This window comes from Panthera leo, chromosome F2, assembly GCF_018350215.1.
Source record: "Panthera leo isolate Ple1 chromosome F2, P.leo_Ple1_pat1.1, whole genome shotgun sequence".
Classification (NCBI taxonomy): domain Eukaryota; kingdom Metazoa; phylum Chordata; class Mammalia; order Carnivora; family Felidae; genus Panthera; species Panthera leo.
The window spans coordinates 20,830,030-20,851,915 of NC_056695.1; the positions used below are offsets into that span (position 1 = coordinate 20,830,030).

General features: G+C 43.3%; 1 long non-coding RNA gene across 1 annotated transcript in view; it reads right to left on the reverse strand.

Annotated features, from left to right (window-relative positions):
* Window positions 1-11,301, reverse strand: part of LOC122211109 — a 28,230-nt gene extending 16,929 nt beyond the window's left edge. The window contains exons 1-2 of the long non-coding RNA XR_006198501.1: window positions 10,822-11,301; window positions 7,167-7,429 (exon numbers count right to left, since the gene is read on the reverse strand). This is a non-coding gene — a long non-coding RNA (uncharacterized LOC122211109). The remainder of the gene's footprint in view (window positions 1-7,166; window positions 7,430-10,821) is intronic.
* Window positions 11,302-21,886: the final 10,585 nt, after the last annotated feature.

Genomic DNA, 21,886 nt, shown 5'->3' on the forward strand with positions numbered 1-21,886 from the left:
CTCTGCTTGCAAAACTAAATGAATGATGGCACCATTCACTTCAGTTCATCCACTTCCTGCCTCTACATGCCTTTCTCTGCTCAGCCCAATTTTCCTAGTTCTTTTCCTGCCACGTCTACTCCTGGTACTGCCACTTAGTCTCTAGAGGCAAAGATAAGTAGGAAGCGAGGTGGGAGGAAGGAAGCAAGGGTGATGCTATAGATTGAATTGTGTCTTCTTCAAATTCATATTTTGAAGCCCCAACCCCTGAGGTGACTATATTTGGAGATAGGGCCGTTACGGAGGTAATTAAAGTCATAAGGGTCAGGCCCTTATCCAATAGGAGTAGTGTCCTCATAAAAGGAGGAGGAAACACTAGAAAGTTTTCTCTTTTTCTCATTCTTTTTCTCTTTACTCCCACCGCAACACACATCCAACTTGAGTACAAAGAAGAGGTATGTGAGCACACAGGGAGAAGACAACCACGGACAATCCACGAGGAGAGGCCTCAGAAGGTACCTTGGAAGGTACCTTGCCAGGACCTTGATTTTGGACTTCTCAGACTCCAGAACTGTGAGAATCCAGAACTGTGAGAAATCAATGTATGTTGTTTATAAGCTCCCAGTGTATGGTATTTTGTTAAGGCAGTCAGAATAGACTACCATAGCAGGCGTGAGGCTATGTGACAGAGAGAAGATGGTAACAGTATGGGTGACAAAGGACAGCTGTATTGGGAAGGGGAAATGGCTGGTAGCACATGGGGATCTCCTTAGAAGGATGCACTTTAGACGACTCAGATTCTATTCTGTCATCATTGGCCTAACCGAAGTTCACAAAGTGATCATCAACCTTTTCCAAAAAGGCTACATTTTAGCATAATAAACAATCTCCAAAAAAAAAGTTGCAAGTTCATAGTAAAGTAAGGGAAAAGCAGGAACGTCAACCACTGCTGAATCCACATATTCTGCTGCCTCTATTATGTGATGGGCTCTGAGGCCAGGGCCACACCCAGGACAGGACCCCATGCCTCATCCAAAGTCCCCTGTGTGTGAGGAACCACAGTGAAAAAGGTTTAGGTCAAAGGAGATTTTCCCTCCTGTTGACCTGACCCAATCCATTTCCCTTCCCCTAGCAGAGGCTGCAGACTGAAGCTGATCTGCAAAAAGAATTTCCACGATCTTGCTATTTGGATTTGGGTTTCTTCTTCATTGCTGTGGATATACACTCTGGTGGGTACAGAGCAAAAGAGGTGGTAGGGGGCTGTTCGAAAGGAGAGATTGTCTAAAACCACCCCATAGCAGATGTTAAAATCTCACCTGCTGCCTTTAAAACTTTTTTTAATGTTTATTTATTTTTGACAGAGAGAGAGAGAGAGAGAGAGAGAGAGAGAGACAGAGAGACAGAGACAGCATGAGCAGGGGAGGGGCAGAGAGAGAGGGAGACACAGAATCCGAAGCAGGCTCCAGGCTCTGAGCTGTCAGCACAGAGCCCGACGCAGGGCTTGAACTCACGGACCGTGAGATCATGAACTGAGCCAAAGTTGGATGCTTAACTGACTGAGCCACCCAGGTGCCCCATACCTGATGCCTTTTAAAGTGAAACACTTATTACATGGCAGATAATATTAACACTGCTTGCTGTTGTTTGCTGCCTACAAATTTCATTCCAGTAATTCTTGTAAAGTTTAAGTGCCAAGCCAAAAGAGGGTCTCTGCTCTGACACAGTTCTGACTGAGTGGATTCCACTTGTGAAGTGTGTGTGTGTGTGTGTGTGTGTGTGTGTGTCAGAGAAAGAGAGACTGAGACACAGAAGGAGAGACAGAGAGCTGGTTGTGGTGTCTCATTCCTATAGCTGAGCTGTTGGCTGGTCTGGTTTTGGTTTAACAGTTCTTTGCCTACATTTGATTCTGTTGCATCTTTAGAATAAGATCTTTTATAATTTCCTCCCTTTCCCTGCATGATTTCTATCCATCATTGGGTAAATCAGAATTATTCCTAATGGGTTTTTGATTTGTTCTCTGGAGCCCCCGCTTTTAGTAAGCACACAAAAAAACTATTCATCCACATTACTACCTTACACTAAACGTTCTTTGTTAAGTGAAATTCTACAGGCTAGGCAGCATAAACATTCAAGAAAAAAAAATGCATTGTACAGCCAGTTCTAAGAATCTGGCACCAAACAGTCCTCTAAGGTTTGTTTAAACAAGAAATGTATTAAAAGAGAGACATTTTTTACGGTGATGATGGCTTTGGCCGCAGAAGTCACATATTTGAATCCTGGTCATTGCAGGAGCATTAAGGAGCCTGTCGATGAAGCTTGCCTCCGGGGAAGAACCAATCAGATTTCTTTACTTTTAGAGTTGTGCATTTTTTAGTTTTTCTAACGACAGCTTCCGCTTTTTTAGGCTTAGCACATGTCAATACTTCAGGAGAGGGTCAGAGAAAAACAGCTGCAAGTGTGAAATCATAGTATTCACTGACTTCCAATCAAGTGGATCTTAATTTTCTAGCCACTTCACTTAATTCAGTCTCCTCAAACAACGTCAGCACTAAGTGGGCAGAGTTGGGGTTTTCTGCGCTGTGTGCCCAGGATTTTGTCAGTTTACCCTTCTCTGCTCTGGGCCATTCACTCCCTACTTCTTCCTCATCTGCTCAGAACCTCTGTTCATTCCCACCTTGCTATAAATCATTGCCCAGGTATTAATTTCATCATGGAATTTGATATTATACTTGCTATTCTGTACTGAAGCATACATAGACTTACAGGATGTTCAGAGCTGACAGGGTCATTCATTCATTTGTTCATTCATATGTCCGTCACATATGTGTGGTTTTTTTTTTTTAATTCAATCTTCACATTTTTTTTTAATGTTTATTTTTTTGAGACAGAGAGAGACAGAGCATGAACAGGGGAGGGTCAGAGAAACAGACACAGAATCTGAAACAGGCTACAGGCTACAGGCTCCAGGCTCTGAGCTGTCAGCTCAGAGACCGACGTGGGGCTCGAACTCACGGACCTCGAGATCGTGACCTGAGCCGAAGTCAGACGCTTAACCAACTGAGCCACCCAGGCGCCCCACATATGTGTGGTTTTGTGTCAGGCATTGCCCCAGGCCCTTAGTAGCTTCCATTCTGGGCGGGGGGGAGAGGAGGGTGCGGGGAGTGGATGTGCAGAGAAGCCATTACAACCCAATCAAATGCGATAACGGAAGTATGAGCAGAGTATGTTGGAAGCATAGCAGTAGTTTGTCAGTTGTCCAGGAGGAGACGGTGAAGCCTTTCCCAAGCTGGCAGTGGACAGGTCATGTTCGGAAAGCGGGTGTAGGAATAATGTTTCCATTGGAGAGCAACCAACCAAGTTCAGGGACCACTGGTAGCTGAGATCCCTGCAGGGTATATTGTGAGCAGGGAAAAGAATGTCAATGGCCTTGAAATGGCGGGAGAACATCCTGAAGGAGCCTGAATGCCAAGCAAGGGAATTTAGATTCTAAACTAGTGGCAGTGGGAAAACAACTGAAGACTTTTTAACAGATACTGCATCTTAGAATGATCACTCTTGAGAGCACCTGGGTGGCTCAGTCAGTGAAGTGGCCAACTATCGGTTTCTGCTCAGGTGGTATCTCATGGTTTGTGGAACTGAGCCCCACATCAGCTCTGCGCTGGCCAACGAGGAGCCTGCTTGAGATTCTCTCTCCCCCTCTCCCACTGCCCCTCCCCCATGCTTTCTCTCAAAATAAATAAACTTAAAAAAAAAGAATGATCACTCTGAAATCAAGGGGTATAAATTGAGGGTGGAGGGATAATCAGAGCCAAGTCAGGGAAATGTAGAAAGAGACCAGTGTAATAACCCAGGCAGCGGATGAAGGCCTGAGCTAGGGTAGGGACTCTGGGCTTAAAGGAGAGAGATGCTCAGGACTGAAGGATTAACTGGGCGGGGAGAGGGAGGAATCTAAAATGAATCCAGGTTTCTCCGGCTTCATTAATTGGATGGATGGTTATATGGTTCATCTCTGGGAAATCTGGGTTATTTACATAGCGGTTTAGGGCCTGAAGAAATGATGAAGTCAGTTTTGTGGTCTCAGGTTTGAACTGAAGGTATAGAGTCCTATTAAAATGAATGGCAATAGGGGCGCCTGGGTGGCTCAGTTGGTTAAGCGTCCGACTTCAGCTCAGGTCACGATCTCACGGTCCGTGAGTTCGAGCCCCATGTCAGTCTCTGGGCTGATGGCTCAGAGCCTGGAGCCTGCTTTGGATTCTGTGTCTCCCTCTCTCTCTGCCCCTCCCCCGTTCATGCTCTGTCTCTCTCTGTCTCAAAAATAAATAAACGTTAAAAAAATTTTTTTTTTAAAAAAAAAGAAAAGAAAAAAATGAATGGCAACTGAAGTGAGAGAAGTCTGAGAGGAGAAGGTCAAGGCTAGAACTGTGGAGTAGTCCACATTTATTTTATTTTATTTTATTTTTAAATATATGAAATCTATTGTCAAATTGGTTTTCATACAACACCCAGTGCTCATCCCAACAGGTGCCCTCCTCAATACCCATCACCCACCCTCCCCTCCCTCCCACCCCCCATCAGCCCTCAGTTTGTTTTCAGTTTTTAAGAGTCTCTTATGCTTTGGCTCTCTCCCACTCTAACCTATTTTTTTTTTTTTCCTTCTCCTCCCCTATGGGTTTCTGTTAAGTTTCTCAGGATCCACATAAGAGTGAAACCATATGGTATCTGTCTTTCTCTGTATGGCTTATTTCACTTAGCATCACACTCTCCAGTTCCATCCATGTTGCTACAAAGGGCCATATTTCATTCTTTCTCATTGCCACGTAGTACTTCATTGTGTATATAAACCACAATTTCTTTATCCATTCATCAGTTGATGGACATTTAGGCTCTTTCCATAATTTGGCTGTTGTTGAGAGTGCTGCTATAAACATTGGGGTACAAGTGCCCCTATGCATCAGTACTCCTGCAACCCTTGGGTAAATTCCTAGCAGTGCTATTGCTGGGTCATAGGGTAGGTCTATTTTTAATTTCTGAGGAACCTCCACACTGTTTTCCAGAGTGGCTGCACCAGTTTGCATTCCCACCAACAGTGCAAGAGGGTTCCCGTTTCTCCACATCCTCTCCAGCATCTATAGTCTCCTGATTTGCTCATTTTGGCCACTCTGACTGGCGTGAGGTGATATCTGAGTGTGGTTTTGATTTGTATTTCCCTGATGAGGAGCGACGTTGAGCATCTTTTCATGTGCCTGTTGGCCATCCAGATGTCTTCTTTAGAGAAGTGTCTATTCATGCTTTCTGCCCATTTCTTCACTGCTTTATTTGTTTTTCGGGTGTGGAGTTTGGAGAGCTCTTTATAGATTTTGGATAAGCAGTCCACATTTAAAGATATCATTAGAGGTTATCTACTCGACTCTGAATAGATTCCAGGTGCTGTCCTAGATGAGTTAGAAGGTCTAAGTGAGGCCTAAGGATCCATTTTTAAGAAACACTCTTCAAGGCACTCAGGTAAGCAACTAGAGCTTCAAATCACAGGTCAAGTCCCACCCTACTCCCAGATACTGCTGAAGCCCAAGTCTACTGGGGTGGGTTGACTTTCCCAAGGTCGCGGAACTCCCTAGAGGCTAAGTGGGGCGCTCAGCTCCTCCAGAAGATGCCTTTGTCTTATTTAGATTTTAAAACACTGGGGACGGTCTGCACGTCTTCTATTTGTAACATACAATCAGTTATAATAGCGTATCTGGCTGAGCAGTGGATGTGGCAGATTGAGAGACATGTCTGTCACAAGTTCATGCCACTGGTTTCCTAACAATCTTACTTTGAACAGCACCCTTATCAGTGGAGAAAAGTGTATATTAGGACCCAGTCTTATTATTCTGCTGGCAGCTTTTTGTGGAATCTGGTCTTTGACCTAATATCTTCCTATATAATCTGGACCGTGGAATAGAAAAATGCTTCTATTTTTGTAAGAGATGCTCAGTGGGAGAAAAATAAGCCCCAAATCCAGAAGTCTTCTTACAAGTATGTACAGATGACACAGAAAGAAAAGACAAGGTCACTGTGTTTAGGAAAATTAGAATTTCATGGGTTGTGAGAGACCTTATCAATGAATGAATACGAAGATTTCTCTTCAGTTCTCTCCTTCAGAGCACGTATCCCCTTGGAATTAGTCACAGTCATGCGATTTGCTTTAACCAAAAAACGTTAGCATAAGCAACATGTGTCACATCTAGATGGAAGGAACGTGTAAAACTTCTCCATCCTCCATGCTTTGTGCCTCTGCCCCAGCAAACCCTGAAAACCTCATCGCGTTGAGATGACGGTGTCACAAGATGGTAGAACTTTTGCTACCCTGGACCATGGAATGAGTGTGATGATCAGAGTGGACAATGTAGTGCAAATAAGGAAAAGAAAAGCTAAAAGTATCGTGTTAAGCCACTGAGATTTGGGGGTGATTTGTTTCCAGCAGCATAATTTAGCCTAAACTGACTAATGCACTGATCAATGGGAAATACGCACAGGAAGCAGGCAGCTAACACAAACCCGGAGGTACCACAAAAGGGAAAGATTCCTGCAGGCTAGAGTAGTCATAGAAGGCAATGCTGGTCAACTGGAATAATGGGACATAGACCGGATGGAGTTCAGCAGAGAAAAATTCAGGGTTGTGCACTTGGAGCTGAAAAGTGAACATATTCAAAGGCAAGGTGCCAACCGCTCAAAAGCAGTTGGCTGGAAAATCGAAAGTATAGCTTTAGTGGATAGCCAGTTGACCGGGAGGAATTGTCACAACCCTGCAGTTCTGATGATTAAAAAAAATGCAAGCAGAGAACTGTGGCAAATGAAAAGCATGTCTCTATCATGAGGTAATTGCTACACTGCTTTGCACGGATCTGAGCTGTAACAGAGCTGGGGCTGGCTCTGGTCTCCATAGCTCAATGGGATTGAGAGAATGTGGAGAGAGTTCACAGCAAAAGCCAAATAGTCATTCAGCAACCGGCAAAGAGGGGCTAGAGGACCTGGGATCATACAGCCTAGAGAGGAAACGCTTCAGGATGACTTAAGAAGCATCAGAAATGGACACGAACTGCAGAAGAACCACTGTGTGGAGGGAGAGGACTGCTTTTACTCTGTTGCCGAGAGCACACACAAAAACCAGGCTTATTAAAGTTAAACAAAAGGACGACTTTCCTTACCTCCAGGGTCGTTTGACACCAGATAGGGTTGGAGATTTCTCTCTGGAGGATGGTACAAAAATCAATGTTCTTTCGAATGTAATGGATTCACTGGGTCTTTCCTGAAGCTAGGAGATGGAAGGTTCTCAATCTCTTTTCTGCCATGACCCAGATGATGGATGATGCCCACCGGGGACACACTCCCATGGGCATGCGAACGTTTTACCCAACACCCAGCATCCTACTGGCAGCGGTCCTTCTTTCCTTCCTTTCAAGAAAACACACTGGAAAACAAGGGAGAGCCATGTTACGATCAGGATAACCTCAAATCCTCTTTTTTCTTTTTTTTTTAAAGGTAAATGTTTTGTAAATGTCAATATTTTAACTATTGTTTGTAAAAATAACTTGTGATATGATCGCTTGACATTTGTTTCACAAACAATTATTGAGTAAGATGTGTACGTGTGTGTGTGTGTGTGTGTGTGTGTGTGTGTGTGTGTGTTTGTGTGGTGGGGGTGGTATTTAAGGCTAAACTGTAACATGCAGTTACGATGCAGTGGTAAATACTGTGATATGGGAAATGTGATACTCAGGGAGATCATGGAGAAGGGTTGATTAGCCTGTACGTGGAGGTACAGGGAAGGCCTCCAAAGGAAGGCATGTACAAGCTGAGATCCATAGGGTGAAGAGGAGAAAGTTGGTCAACAGAAGAGGAAAAGCAGGAAAGCTTTTCCTGTGTGTGTGAAGGCTGGGAAGCCTGAAGCAGAGGGAGGAGTCACAAATAGAAAGATATCTGGACACAGCAGTTGGGCTGAGGGAACGAGGCGACGGCAGGTGATGGCAGGAGACAAGGGTGGTGTACGGGAGGCAAGACACTCGGGGTCCCTTCGGCTTGACTTTTATCCTGGGAGCAGAGCGGGACCATGGAAATGTTTTCTGCAGGAGAAGGACATTATCAAGTTTATGCTTCAAAAAGGTCCCTCTGGCTGCAATGTAGAAAATGGGTTAGAGGGTCTTTGGAATTAATCTGGCCCGCATTTGAATCTATGTTCTGCATGATCAGCTATCAGATTTTTGACAAATTAATCTCACTGAAAATCAGTCTCCTTATCTGTGAAATAGACATAATGATGTCTATCTGGGAGGATGGTCATAAGGATATGTTTAAATAATGTGTATAAAAGGCCCGTGAAGTGTTTGATGGCCTGATATGGGCCCTCCACAAACACCGGTTCCCTTCTGTACGAATTAACTCATTGTCAATTTGCAAATAATAAATGCACTTGACACGGTAAAGAATCAAATACTTTTTTTTTTCATTTGAGAGGATTATTACATGGGTGGTTTCTGCAGTCCTCTTAAAACTACAGAGACCAGATTTTCCTTCAGTCCTTCATCATCTTTGTGGTTCTCTGTAGAATGCTCTCCAATTTTTCAAAATTCCTCTTCAATTGTGGAGACCACAGCTCGATTAGTCACCGTAGAGAATTCATTATAATTAGATCAACACTGTGCAGTCGCTCAGGCAGCTGGCTCAGCCATGTAAACCCAGTCAGCCGGTCCCCGTCGACAAATAGGTTGTGTTCCAGGAGTTCATTAGTAAGTTGGTTGTTTGGAACACAGAAAGCCTTTCCCCATAGAAACAGAATTATAGATGGTGGCTTGTTTCCCAGGCCAGTGTACAAAAATCTATTTAATGCACATGCAGCTGAACCAGGGCCTGGCAATAATAGTCCCTCAAGCCCTTGACTTGCTTAAGCCCCAGTGGAACTCCTAGTCCTATGGAGCCCTGAAAACCTTTGAACCCTAGGCTTCCAACCCTGGTCCCTCTGACAGAGGTGAGAGCTGGGCTGGTAGCTTTTCGAGTGAGGATCATTTGCAGTATGGTTATGAAGATCACGCCTTTGATCTAGGCCTTTATCTGCAATTGTGCTTATTATTATAAACAAGTAATCAAGAGCTACCTTATGATAAATGCATCTATCATATGCTGGATAGTTTACCTAAATTACCTAGCTACATTATCTATAATCCTCTCAAAAATTCTGTAAGAAAAATATTCTTCTCATTCTTCCCATCTTGTCAGCATCTCAAAATTGTCCATGGCCCAGGGACGGGCAGGTAGAAGGAGGCAGAACTGTTGTGGGAACCCTGGCTTTCTGTTTGCGAAGCTAAGAGCTTTTCACTGCACAACACTGCCTCCCAGTGGAGAGTGCTTAGCACATAACCTAGCGTGGCTAAACCAACTATGTATAATCTCCGAGTGAAGTAACAAGTTCTTCATTCATACATCCAACAAAGAATCTTTGAGTACTTCCAGTGAGCTAGGCCTTGGGAACGCAAAATCAAATTAGACTTGGCGCTCTCACAGAGTAGTTGGGAAAAGGAACAAGTAAATCAATGACTGAAATCAATGAGACAAGGATATGATCAAATTTAAAAAACAACAAAAAGAGATTACACAGAAGACTAGAAGAGAGATTAATAGGACTAGGATGGTCATGATGGTAAACTAAGGAAGGCTTCCTGGAGAAAGGGAGATGAGCTGAGTTTAATGGGTGAGTTGGAGTTAGATGTAAATCTATAAGACAAAGGGCCAAAGAACATTCTATGCAGAAGGAACAGCATGTTTAAATGCATAGGGATGTGAAACATAAAAAAAATACGTTAAGCATTTCTTTGATCCATCTGCTTTTGTGATAGTTCAGCACCATGCAAAGATAGAGTATCTGGTACCCTATCTTGTGCGACACACTAGTGAAAATAGTATTCCGCGTAGCTTTAATTTTCCTTTCTTCCATCGTGACATTTTTAGATTTTTTATATATTTAAAATATATATTTGTGGGGTTTTTTTTTTTGATGAGCTGCTTATATTTATTGTTGATTTTTCTATTGATTATTACTGGTTATTTAAAAATTGATTTGTAAGCAAATGAAACAAACTAACTTGAAAAGACATCTACATGTTCATTGCAGCTTTACAATAGCCAAGATATGAGAGCAAGCTAAGTGTCTATCGATGGATGAATGGGCAAATAAAATGTGGCATATATGTACAACAAAATATTTTTCAGCCTTAAGAAAGAAGGAAACCTTACCATTTGCTTACTTGAGGGCATTACACTAAGCGAAATAAGTCAGACAGAAAAGGATAAATACCGTATGATCTCACCTATATATGTAATATAAAAAGGAAAAAAAATCAACCGAACTCTGATACAGAGAATAGACTGCTGGTTTCTAGAGGCAGAAGGAGAGGGTGGGTGAAATGGGTGAAGGGGGTCAAGAGGTACAAACTTTTAGTTATGAAACCTAAATAAATCCTGGGGCTATAATGTACAGCATGCTATGATAATAATACTATATTGTATATTTAAAAGTTGCTACCAGAGTAGATCTTTAAAGTTCTCATCACTAGGAAAAATACATTTGTAACTATGTGTGGTGATGGATGTTAACTAGACTGATCATTTTGCAAGATACACAAAAACTGAATCATTACGTTGTTCACCTGAAACTAATATATCATATATATGTAAAATATCTCAATAAAAATTGATTTGCAAGAGCTTTTAATTCACTGTAATCATTTATCTTTTGTTTTACACAACTATTTTCTTCCAAAGACCCTCCCCAGCTCTGATTATTTTCAAAAAATTAGATTCTCTTTTTACCTTTCAATCTTTGATGCAGCTGAAATGCTTCCGGGTCAGCGGAAGGAGTATGCCGGCTCCCCCACTACATTTCCTAGTGTCTCTTGTAGCTTTTACCCTCATGGCTGGCAGACCAGAGCCAGGCTAACTGGATGAACCTGGGGCAGAGACGGGCTTCCCCAGCTGTGTAAAGAAGTCTAACTGGGGTCACCGCACGGGGCTGCAGCTGGAATGAAGGTGCCCATTCACACCGGCAGGATGCAGCACCGAGCAGCAAGGACGGAACCAACTCTCAAGCCCCGGGGCCACTGGACTTGCCCTTGATCTCTGTTGAATGGGGAGTCGGCAACCAGGAAAACACCTGGTGCTGACCTAGACGGCCCCAGGAGCCTCCCTGCAAGGCCCAACGAAAGGGCCAGAGGGGCGTGAGCTTGGGAAGAAAGAAGGCAAACCCTCCCGCTCCCCCACCACCAATACACACACGCCCCGCAACAAAACGAAAGAAAGTAAACAAAACAAAGGCCGCGAACAAGATTCCAAAGCACATGAAGGAAACTAACAAAACTAAACGGGAGCTAATTTAACTACTAAGAAAAACCACTGGCGGCATCCGCACCCTCGGCTCTTTCGAGTCTATTAGGGCTAATCTCATTATGCCTGTAAATCGGTTCACTCCACCAAGCCTCCAGACACCCAGGCCGCTCCTCTCCCGCCCTGCGGGTCTCTACCCACGTATCACACTTTCCTCATCCTTTGCGCGTCTCCCATCCTCCCCAGACCCCGAAACCCTCACACCAGCCCCTGGGCATTAACAACCCCCCCACCCCCACCCCAATACTCTCTACCTCCTTCCTGAATGTTCTCCGCTTCTTGCTCTAACCAAAATATGGATCTCCCCTGAGGTCACGGCTTCCCTCTTGTCCTCCCCGCAACGCCCTACACGCCTGGTACCACCGAGCCAGGAGAGGTTCTTCTTCCTCCTCACTGATGCTTCCAGCCCGAGGCCCTCCATTCCCCTGAAGTGCACGCGGCTTTAATGGTTACTATACAGCAATTCACAATCTCACAAGGCTAATTACCAAAATGACAATAAAAACAGACTTCGACTCACTTTTTACGAAAGGCAAAGGCCGCAGTGCTTTCACTTTTTGCCCCCTTCTCTGATCACTCCGCGCTCAAGGCTTAAGATTCTCTCTCAGCCTCTCCCTCTGCCCCTCCCCCGCTCGGCTTAAGATTCTCTCTCAGCCTCTCCCTCTGCCCCTCCCCCGCTCGCCTGCGTGCACATGCGCGGGCTTTGTCTCAAACAAAAAAACAATAAAAAAAAGAAGAAGAATGACCAGAGACCTCTAAACATGCATTCACTGAACTAATAACTTAAGAAATGAAGAAATGCGGGGCACCTGGGTGGCTCAGTCGATTAAGCACAGGACTCCTGGTTTTGGCTCAGGTCATGAGGTCACAGTTGGCGAGTTTGAGCCCCTAATGGGACTTTGCCTTAACAGCGTGGAGCCTGGTTGGGATTCCGTCTCCTCTCTCTCTGTCCTTCCCCTGCTCACTATGTCTCTCAAAAATAAATAAATAAACAAAAAAATTTTATAAAAAGCAATTGAAGAAATACAAATTAGAGATAAGGTTTTTTACTTATGGGATTGGCAAAAATTCAAAAGATGCATATGATGTTTGTCTGATGTAAGTGAGGGAGAAAAGGCATGCTATTGATGGTTATAGGAAAGATCACAGCACTTTGGGAAGATAGTTGTGTACTCTATGGACTATACCAATCCCATTTCTTGGACTCCTCTACAAATTCGTAAAGATATATGAATATATACACATATACACATAACACACACAAAGCAGTATTATCTGTAGAAATACAATAATGGAAATGATTTCAGTGATGATGAATGGGGACATCCATCAACACTAAGCATCTAATAAGAAAAAATGTGGTTGCCCTCTATGTATACTGACCTGAAAAGATGCCCATAACGTATTATTATTAAGGGAAAAAAGCAAATTGCAGATGAATATAATCCAGGTTTTGGTACTTCCCTCTCCTATCAAAAAAGGAATCTGCATAGGGTATGAATGTGTCTGTACAAGCAGAGAAAACTTTTGGGAAGGATACAAAATGCTGGACGGTGGTTTCCCATGGGAATGGAACTGGAAAGTAAGTGGGGGACTTTTCATTCCATATACTTTCTTTTTCAAATGCAATGAGCCTCTGGTTAATTGCTACTTGCTTTGGTATGTTTTTCAGTAATCCTCAAGCACCACTTGCTTCACACACATTGAAAATAGACTGGGGATGGGGCGCCTGGGTGGTTCAGTTGGTTAAGTGACAGACTCTTGATTTCAGCTAAGGTCAGGATCTCACCGTTGGGTCGTGAGATTGAGCCCCTCGTTGAGCTGACAGCACAGAGCCTGCTTGGGATTCTGTCTCTGCCCCTCCCCTGCTAGCGCTCTCTCTCTCAAAATAAAGAATTAAACATTTAAAAAGAAAGTGGACTGGGAATTATTTTTTAATGTTAGCAATCGCTTGTTTATTTTAGTTGTTTACAGAGGGAAAAGCACCTTGTTTTAAGAGGTAATAGGTGACAAAACGTATTCCATAATTAATTAGGCTCTGGGATCAATTAAAGTCAAAATAAACCACTTCAAGGATGTGTCATTAACAATATTTGTTCAAAGGCAAAACACTACAAAAATATAGTATGGTGCATGGTAGGTATTTGGTTTTGTGATTTAAAGAGTCCTACTTTGGGGTTGCCTGGTTGATTTAGCCAGAAGAGTGTGTCACTCTTGGCCTCAGGGTCATGAGTTCGAACCCCATGTTAGGTGTAGAGATTACTAACATAAATAAACTTAAATAAAGGGTGCTACTTCAATGATAGGGAAATAATCAAAGAATGCTGAGACAACTCTACGGTACCAGTAACAATATTAGGTGTTGGCTCAAGACTGCGCACACTAGGTCTCTTCTCTTTCTTTCCCTGTGCCTCACTCTGACCCGCTTTTGGGGGGGAGTCATGTAGCCAATATTTGCCCACCCAGAGTATGTTCCTGGCCTTCACATGCAGGGAGTCCATGTAGCCAATATTTGCCCACCCAGAGTATGTTCCTGGCCTTCACATGCAGGGAGTAGATGAGCCTATGCAATAGGTCTGTTGTCCCAGATGTGGACTGCGTCGTAGGTGTGTGCAACTCCAAATCCGAGGTCTGGCCAGGAGGAGGCTGTTTTCAGGGATTAGATGGAAGTTGGACATGTGGGTTGGAAAAATATAGGGATAAGAGAGGTGTGGGTGGCTGGGGAGAGGAGTGTTGGGAGCAGGACAGGGCCAGCAGAGAGAAGAAAATGGGGTGTGCTGGGTACAGGACAAGGATGGGGGTGGGAAGAGAAGTGGGTCTACTGAGGGTCAAGGGCCTGCAGGTGGCTTTCCCTCTCATACCTCATCCAAGTGTAGAATTCAAGAAAATCAAAAATTCTGAATGCACCCTGGCCAGCGTGTCATGAAGTATACAAGTCAAACTGGGAGTTTAGAACATATTTTATTTAACATGTTTAACATATTTATTTAATTAGTTTGATTTTCAACTTTAAAATGTCTAGACACACAGTATGTAGGCTTACAACTGTATTCTTCTCCTGGACACTGCAGTGGGGAGGAAGCCAGAAAACAAAATTGGACAAAGTGAGATCCGGGAAAGTGGATAAAACAGTGTTGAAAAATGAAGCAGACTAGGGGTGGCTGCGGCCTGAAGACCCTGAAAGGCGTCCCACTTGGTAGGCGACATCTGCCCAGAAAAACCCCAGAACCCTGCAGTGCAGGTGGGGGTGGGGTGGAAATGGGACTGGGAATCTCCAGCACATTGGACACTTTGAAATATTTTGTTTCCACCATCATTTCTTATTGGACCCTTGAATTGTTTAAAAGCATAATACTTACTTTCCAAGCCATGGGGTATTTACAAATTATTTACATGATTTCTAACCTAGTTCCACTTGACCCATCATACCTTTAAAACTGCACACCTCACATAGCTTTCCTTTTCCCTTGGCCCTTTTTATATTTTTATATTTATATATAATATATGTACAATATGTTTTATATTATATATAGTACTTACCACTTGCTGATAGACTACTATCAAAGCCATTTCTCTATACTCTTCTAAGCTCTGTGCTATTTTTATTTTCTGTACTCTGCCTAGAATGTAAGCCCCAGGGTAGCAGGGATTTTTGCCTATTTTGTTCACTGATATATATTCCTAGCGCTTAGAATAGCTCATGATACAACGTAGACACTCAGTAAGTTTTTACTGATCCATGAGTGAACTCCAAGGCTGAGTTCCTTGACAAAAAAAATACAAAATAGAGGCATCAATGGCTTTCAAACAATAAATTCCCTCTTCATTGAATCTTACCAGGACTTTCCTTTCTTCCTTCTCTCAGAGGACTACAGCTCCCAGAGCATCCAGCCCAGGGATGAGAGTCCTGTCCCTCAGTTGGAAGAGTCACATCCAAGATATGTGGCAACTGTTTCTTCCACTCCTCCAAGCTCCATGCTGCCTTTCTCTGTTGTCACTTCTGGTGTCTCTGGCTCGGCCCATTTTCACGGACATTTGCTTTTGAAAGAGGACTTATGGCCTCAAAGGTCGCTTTAATTTACAAATACTCTGGGAATGAAACTCCTTTATACAGAACACATTGGCTTTTAAGCCTGGGTTCTGTGTGAAAGACAGAGAGCAGGGGCACATGAGACTCAGGAAAGAGAGGAAGGGGTGCCTGGGTGGCTCAGTCAGTTAAGCGTCCGACTTTGGCTCAGGTCATGAGCTCAGGGTTTGTGGGTTCAAGACCCACGTCAGGGTCTGTGCTGACAGCTCAGAGCCTGGAGCCTGCTTCAGATTCTGTGTCTCCCTCTCTCTCTCCACCTCTCCGCTGCTTATGCTCTCTCTCATTCTCTCTCTAAAATGAATAAACATAATAATCATAAAACACACTCCCTAATCCATACAACAGTTATGGTACTTAATCCTTAAAAGATACAGTGCTTACTTATTTCATAAATTCATTGCTTTTGATTACCCCCCAAAAATTATACAGATTTTTCTCAGTTTAAACATTCCTTTGTTATATGTTATTTTGCATTTTAAGAAAAAGTATCTTTCAATATCTTGTTCTTACACTACTTTTTAATAATTTTTATACTAAGTGTATCCATGTTTACTTTAAAAAATATTACAGAAATCTCATACAATGAAGTATTAATTCATACAGTTGAAACCTAAAAAAAATAAAAATAAAATGAATAAACATTAAGAAAAATTAAAAAAGAAAGAGAGGAAGCAAGAATATGCACACAGGCTCTATCACATATTTTATTTGTTTTATTTGGTTGTGTTAGTGTATTCATATTCTACTTTTTTCTCCACGGAATGATTTAGAGTGACTTACAAAGAGATACACAGATGTCTAAACCCTATGAGAGCAGGGACTTGGTTTTGTTCATAGCTGTATTCATAGCTCCTAGAACAGGGCCTGGGAAATGGTAAATTCTCAAGTGTTAGTTGAGTGAAAGAATGAATGAATGGCAAGGCATTTTTTTAATGTTTATTTTTATTTAGTTACTTATGTTTGAGAGAGAGAGACAGACAGGCAGACAGACAGAACACGAGCAAGCGTGAGCAGTGGAGGGGCAGAGGGAAAGGGAGAATCTGAAGCAGATACCATGCATGCCCAGTACCGAGCCTACCTCGGGGCTCAGTCCCATGACCTCGAGACCATGACTTGAACCAAAACCAAGAGTCCACCGCTCAACCAACTGAGCCATCCCGGCACCCCAGCATCACCCCTTCATAATCTGAATGACAGCTCAAGTATTGGACTCTGTGGGTCAAACTGGATACTAACCAACTTCTGGACGCAGAGAGTGCCAGAGGGAGTTCTGGCTTCCTTAGCTCTGTCTTGTGGTTTGATGGGGGTATTGTCTCCTACTGCCCTGGCCCTTCAAGGTCATGTTAAGGCTAGTTTGCCTGAGGAGATTACTGCACCTAAAGTGTGTGTGTGTGTGTGTGTGTGTGTGTGTGTGTGTGTGTGTGTAGGAGCTTGGCTGCCTGTACCTTTGGTCAGGGTCAAGCTTTGAATTAAGTTCTCTATTTACTCATTCTCCTATCCCTTTTGTGACAACTACTACAAATCTAGCAAGTGGAGCCCAATAGGGTCTTTGAAGAAGAGCAAAACCTCTCCAAATACAGTAAGCTTTCATCTCCCCCCAGTGATTGCACGCACACTTAGTATTGCCATTTAGAAACAAGTACAATATATGTTTTAGAGTCTTGTTACAACCTCTTCCACTCTGGATCTGCTTTCAGATACCAACCTATGAATGAAGTAGGAGCACAAGTCTCTAAGATGTCAGGGAGCTGTAGCCTTTTCAATGGAAGGAGCCAGATGTCCTCCGGTACCATCTAGACCTACCTCTATGTTGTTGGATTGCCTTCGTTCTCCACTGTTGCTGCAAGTGGTTAGTGGGGGGCTGCTCTAGGAGATGAATGGGGAAAGTTTATGACAGACTTAGGGAAGCATCACATATCTGTCCTTGACATCCTCTGCACCCTCACAAATACCTATTAATGAGAAACACATCACTGCACAAGGAACTGGGCTTCACTATAGCAGGAAATAAATGGTTTGTTCCCTTTCAGAGTTGGCTTTTAATTTTTTTTCCAGTTTTCTTTCCCTGTGTCCTTCCTTCCCTTTCTGTTTCTTGATTAAAAAAACAATAATCCCTTTTCTGATATCCTAGGAAATATCCTGAGATAGCCTATGCAATTCCATCACAGGTAGTGAAGTTCTGACTTCAAAATGAATTGTTGAATCAAATTCTGCACACTAATGAAGGAATTATTCTACAAGCTTCTGCCAATAGCAAATATGCCAAAATTATGCTACAAAAGGCACATTTCTCAGAAAATCAAACGAAGGAAATAGGAAGGAACAGGCAAAGCCCTTTTCTTTTTTTCTCTTTTATTTCCCCCTGTTGCCTAATTCACAGCTTTTATAAGGTCATCTGAAAAAGGACAAGATTCTGGAGACTTGGGCCTCTGTTTATTTTATCTTATTTTTTGTAGTTCCTGGTTCCATCTTTACCTTCTCTATTATGGCTTGTGCTCACTTAGAATATGAACAATATTGTTACCAGATGGCATTACAGGGGCATCACCAAATAGGTCTCTTCTGGAACAGGCTGTAACAAGATTCTAAAACACAGCTTGTGTTTCTCAAAGGGTTTAGTTAGCATAGACACCATCTTACTTGGGGAGTCTGAGACTTACTGTATTTGAAGGGTTTGGGGTCTTTCTCAAAGGAGTTGTTGGCTTCACTTGCAGGGAGGTCACAGAGGTAATGGGGTAACACATGAAAATGGAACCTCCGATTCAAAACATAATGTGGGCCACTTCCCAACCTCCAATCAAGCAAGTTCCCCTCTTTTCTCTATGAGAAGGGACATGGGTTTGGCTAAGCAAAGATGGGGACGGGGTGGGGAACTGCAGGAGAGAAAGAGACAAAGAGATGACGAGGGAAGAATGGAACAGAATTTCTATACCCTAAGTGCTGCTGATTCTTCCCCAGATGGAGTTTGTGTCTACAGTGATGGCCTGAGGTTTGCTGTCATAGACTGGGTGTTACCCTCTTGGGCTCCATCTCCCTTGGCTTTGCCATCTTCATGCCTTCTAGGCTCCCTCATAGCTAGATCCTTGCTCACTGGATGTTGTGGCTGCCTTCACTACGACAAGGAAGAACACATTCAGTTTCCATTGGAGGCTTTCTGCATAATTTTTGGGAAATTCAAGAAGAGATTAAAAAAAGGGAGGGGGGACATAAAAGAACAGAAAAGTGCTTTAGATTTCTGTTTCTTAATTTCCCTTCAAGAAATCTCATCATTTGAGGCTTCCTCAACGGGTGAGTAGCTTGGATTTTGCCTGAGCTCATCATGTACTGATATGTATTTGCCAAATTCTATGGTTGGGCATGATACCTGAGAGCACAGGATCCAAATGAACTAAGTTTGTATTATTTTTTCAATGTTTGTCTATTTCCAAAAATTTAAATCAAATTCACAGAGCCTTGAATAAAACAGTACACCAGCAAAAAAATAAAAAATAAAAATAAATAAATGCACTGAAGGTGAAAAAAAAGGAACCTGCTGTTTGATTTACATCATTTTATTAATGGGTTAGTCAACATTTACTCAGAACCTACTGGGCACAGAATGTAATAGACATGTGGGAAAATTACAAAAGATATGGGAAGAGATTTTTTCTGCCAACTGATTTAGTCTAAGGAAAGACACCAACTAAAGACATTTGAGAACAGCTAAGAACACAAATAATGGGAACCTGCGATGTTTGCTAAGGACACATTAGTTTCAATTGTCTATGAGTGCTGAAGGGCTGGCTCAATGAGCGTGTCCTGAGACCCATGTTGCAATGAAGCATTCCACTGGGGATGTCGTGGCACCTCCTTGGCCAAAACAGTCCGACTGCAGACCTCGCCTCTCTCAGCCACTGTAGGAACAACCATACAGCTAAATGTGGTGACTTTAAAGGGCTGGTTTCATACCCATCATACCTGATTTTATTTAACTGATAATACAGTTGTGGCCATTTGGGGATTTTTGCCACAGGCTTTGTAACTGTATCAGCTCAGCGCTCTTCCATCTTCTTTAAAGTCAGAAGAAACAGATGTGACACTTAGCTTTGAAGACACCACTGGCAACAGTTTCTCTGTGCCTCTAGTTGGCCGGCTCACATTTTTGTGGATTTCATGTGGAATTAAGCATCGCTCTGGATAAATCTGATTTTTTCAAGGAGAGTGTAGCCTCCTGATCTGTGCTTCCTGCTGGCAAAAATCTGGAAAGCTGCCAATGATCTGGCCAAGAACTCTGTTTTGAATGAGAAAGCCTAAAGCGTGGCTCCTGACTTGACCTCAGTGTTTCTAGATCCATTGGGAACTGTCGTGTTTAACTACCTGTTCTTGTGAGTGGACTGCCTTTGAGGCCCACTTAGTGGCTCTGAACAACGCATCTCAGAACACCTGTGTGGAAGGACCAGTTCTGCCTTAAATCCATTATACATCAATGTTTTTACAAATAATAATAAATAAAATAAATAGAAAAAAATCCTCCAAAGACATACAAAACATAAACTCGATTTCTTCCTTCCTTTCTTTCCTTCTTTTTCTTTCTTTCTTTCTTTCTTTCTTTCTTTCTTTCTTTCTTTCTTTCTTTCTTTCTCCTTTCTTCCTTTCTTTCTTCTTTCTTTCTTTCTTTCTTTCTTTCTTTCTTTCTTTCTTTCTTTCTTTCTTTCTTTCTTTCTTTCTTCTTTCTTTCTTTCCAGATTCAGCAGACATAAAACCATTCTGCCATATTGCCAAAAAAGTTCTAAATGCTTAGTTTGTTTCCGTACTTATCTCACTGCAGACGGGTTACAAACAATTTGCAGAATGGAACAGGAACTGGTTCCTGGGTTGTAGTTGAAGCAGCATTGGCTTGAAAGATGAGGGGGCTGTGAATTATTTTCAGAGTAGGAGCCTTTAAGCTAATTGTTAAGGAGCCAGAGAGCAGCCCCCTTTTAGTTGATTCCCTGTAGCCTTTTGTTCTGACTTAAACCAGAACTTGCAAATGTGAAATCAACAATGCTTGTCCTGAAAACCAGCTCCCATTTCTCTTGGTCTCCCAGCTGGGATGCAGGCTCCTCTGCACACGTCCACAGAGCTATTTAGTGCAGTGTCTTACCTCTTTGACTAACCTACAAGATCTGCCTCAATAGTACTCAATAACATGGTGAGGAGGAACAGAATGATAATTCTAAGCATAAGCACTGGGGCACGTGACCCCATCAGATTTACAAATACTGCTGAGAGTGTCCCAAGAAATTTTGCTGGGTCACCAGCATCTTCACAGGAGAAAGACTTGTTGAGAAAACCCAAGCAGGGTAAAAGATAAATACAGTCAATCGCTAGACCCGGCACAGTATTCGCACCTTCAGGCCGTGATTCTCCATGGGAAGACTTGGGAGACGCCTTGGCACCAAGGACGGAACCGATGTCCCGAGGCCCCGCCCTTCCTGCCACCCCCACCCAATGGCCCGAGTGTCCTGGTTGGGCCTCCCTCACTCTCTGCCCGAGTTATTCATCTGGAGCTTCTTATCTCGGTGGTAGTTTTCTCAGAGAGGCCTTTCCTCCTCCTGCCGGTGTCCTCTCTTTACAAGCCAGGGATTCCTCCCTTTCTACAGCTTATGATTTCTCATTATATTTTCGTACATGGCTCCTTGTGTTGACACTGGAAGCCGGGGAGGGCGGGAATCATGCCGTGTTGTCCCTCCTGCAGGTACCGCGATTGGCACAGTGCTTGCAACCCACGCCCTAAATGGCTGCTTAGTGACAGCCCGGCCACAACAACCACGCTCCGTGAACCTTTTCTTTTCTCTCTCGATTTTGCTCGTAATCTTTTCATTACATGGGTTTGATAGAGTGGAATGCTAAAGTGACCTCACTTTGTTTCATAGTCCCTTCAGACCCGCTCTGTGGGTTCCTTCTTTCCTGCCCCTGAGGGGGATGTCAGGCAGGTCCGATAGCTTGTACGGTTAGTCATAGGTCATAAAAAGTCGCTTGCAGGGGCGGCTGGTTGGCTCAGGCAATTAGGTGGCCCACTCTTGATTTCGGCTCAGGTCATGATCTCGGAGACCTTCGTGGGATGGAGCCCTGCATCAGGCTCTGCAGTGACAGCGCAGAGCCTGCTTGTGATTCACTCTCTTCCTTTCTCTCTGCCTCTCCCCTGCCCATGCGTGTATTCTCTCTCTCTCTCTCTCTCTCTCTCTCTCTCAAAATAAATAAACTTAAAAAAAAATCACTTGCAGTCACAAGAGCTGATATGTTCGTAGTTACAGCTGAAACCAGGGGCCTGAGGGAAATCTGTGAATGTTTGCCCAAACTTGGCTCCTCTGGTGGGCCCCGTGCACAGTAGTCCAGGAATGCCCTCACATGGCGCTCAGTGAGGTCAGGGCTGGGGGCAACGTGCCG